This window comes from Engraulis encrasicolus, chromosome 24 (assembly GCF_034702125.1).
Source record: "Engraulis encrasicolus isolate BLACKSEA-1 chromosome 24, IST_EnEncr_1.0, whole genome shotgun sequence".
Lineage (NCBI taxonomy): Eukaryota > Metazoa > Chordata > Actinopteri > Clupeiformes > Engraulidae > Engraulis > Engraulis encrasicolus.
In genome coordinates, this window is record NC_085880.1 from 48227515 (window position 1) to 48230014 (window position 2500).

A 2500-nucleotide genomic window follows, 5' to 3' on the forward strand; every position below is an offset into this window, starting at 1 on the left:
GATTTCTTAACACACCTCCTCCACCCCCTTTCTCTGTAGCACCTCCCCTCTCTCTCTTCCTCCTTTCTCACACCCCTCCTTCCTCCTCCTCTCTAACCCCCCTCTTCTTCCTCCTCTCTAATCTTCCTCTTCCTCCTCCTCTCTAACCCCCCTCTTCCTCCTCCTCTCTATCCCCCCTCTTCCTCCTCCTCTCTAACTCCCCCTCTTCCTCCTCTCTAACCTCCCTCTTCCTCCTCCTTTCTAACCCCCCTCTTCTTCCTCCTCTCTAACCTTCCTCTTCCTCCTCCTCTCTACTCCCCTCTTCCCTGTCCTCTCTAACTTCTCCTCTTCCTCCTCCTCTCTAACTCCCCCTCTTCCTCCTCCTTTCTTTAGATCACTCCCTCTGGACCAGCAAAGTCCTCTCTTCCCTCATCAATCTACTGTATCCTTCTTCTCCCTTCACACACCCCTCTCTCTCTCTCTATCTCTCTAGGCCTTTCCTGTCTAAAATCAATCCCTCCTCTGCCGGCTATCTCTCTTTATTACCCTACTGCTCAGCTATGCCTATACTCTCTCTCATCTCAGCACCCCTCCTCTATCTGTCCCTCACCCTTTCATCTCAGACACCCTCCTCTCTCTGTTTACTCACCCTTCTCTATCTCAGCACCACCTTCCTCTCTCTGTTACTCTCTCTTCTTCATCTCGGCACCCTCCTCTCTCTGTTACCTCTCTTCTTCATCCTCAGCACCCTCCTCCATCTCTGTTACTCTCTCTTCTCTATCTCAGCACCCCTCCTCTCTTTCTGATACTCTCTCTTCTTCATCTCAGCACCCCCCTTACCTCTCGTCTGTTACTCTTCTCTTCTCTTCTCACGCACCCCTCCTCTCTCTGTTACTCTCCTCTCTTCTCTGCACCCTCTCTCTCTTGTTACTCTCTCTTCTCATCTCAGCACCCCTCCTCTCTCCTTGTTACTCTCTTTTCATCTCAGCCAAATAAAAAACCCCCACCCCCCACCCTCCCATCTCTATGTTCCTCTCTTCTCATCTCAGCACCCCTCCTCTCTCTGTTACTCCTCTTTCCATCTCAGCACCCTATCTCTCTGTTTCCCTCACTCCTCTTCTCTCTGTACAGTAGGCATCCCCTATCTAACATGTAACCTCCCTCCCCCTCTCTCCACATTACATTACATTACATTGCATTTGGGACAGATCAACGCTTCTTTATAACCACAGCGACTGTTCAAAAGAGGACAATAATCAAGCCAACATCACAAGCAAATACAAAGTGCACAGGAGATATACAGAACAACAAGTGCAGTTGCAAAGAGGGGTTAGTTTTTTTTCTTTTTTTCTTTTTCTTTTTATAAAGAGTAAATAACGAGTACACACACACACAAACACACACTCACAAACTAAACTAAACTAAACATCATGTCAGGAGTCTGCCCTGGGGCAAGGCCAGTTCAAGCATTAGTCTAGTAGATTCTCTCGAAAGAGGAATGTCTTAAGTTGTTTCTTGAAAGCTGCAAGAGATGTGCTCAGTCTTGCTGCCTCTGGGAGACTGTTCCACCACTTGGGTACCACAACAGAGAACAATCTTGACTGGGAGTACATAGAGCGACTGGATGGCAGAGCCAGACGGCTTGTGCTGGATGAGCGCAGTTCTCTTCCAGTAACATAAGGCGTTAGTAGGTCCTTCAGATAAGCTGGGGCCGTTCCTGTGATGGTTTTGTAGGCAAGGGTCAATGCCTTGTGCTTGATCCGGGCGGCGATCGGTAACCAGTGCAGCTCAATAAATAGAGGAGTAACATCTATCTATAGAGGAGTAACATTCTATCGTGCTCTTCAACACCCCCTCCTCTGTTTGTTGCTGACTCTTCTTCTCTCTTCAGCAACCCCTCCACCTCTCTCTGTACTCATCTTCTCTCTCTTCAACATCTCTCCTCTCTTTGTAGCTTAACATCAACCGCTCCTCTTTCTCCACCTCTGTGGTCTCCATCCTTTTTGTATCTCTAGCCCTCTTTAGTTCACTTTTCCTCTTTCTTTATCTCTCTCTGTAAAGCTCCTTAACACTTTAACACTCCTCCACCTCTCTCTTCTTCTCTGTTTAGCACTTTCACATGTGATCTTCGTTCTCTCTTCAACAACATCACCCCTCCCCCCCCATAACTCTCTCTTCTCTCTTCAGCATCCCCACCCCTCCCCGTAACTCTCCCTTCTCTCTTCAACACCCCACCCCTCCCCATAACTCTATCTTCTCTCTTCAACACCCTCACCCCTCCCTGTAGCTCTCTCTTTTCTTTTCGGCACCCCACCCCTCCCTGTAGCTCTCTCTTTTCTTCTCAGCACCCCACCCCTCCCTGTACCTGTAGCTCTCTCGATGTAACTGACTCTTCGTCTTTGTGTAGCACCTTCACATCTCTGTAATCTTCATCCCTTCCTCTAAGCTCTTCAACACCCCCACCACTCTCTATGAAGCTCTTCAACACCCCCACCACTCTCTATGAAGCTCTTTAACACCC

The 2500-nt window shown here is 48.6% G+C and overlaps 1 protein-coding gene across 1 annotated transcript in view; it reads left to right on the forward strand.

Moving 5' to 3' along the window:
- The window catches only part of LOC134441137 (uncharacterized), a 64730-nt gene that overhangs the window by 30177 nt on the left and 32053 nt on the right, over positions 1-2500 (forward strand). The gene's annotated exons all lie outside the window — the stretch shown is intronic.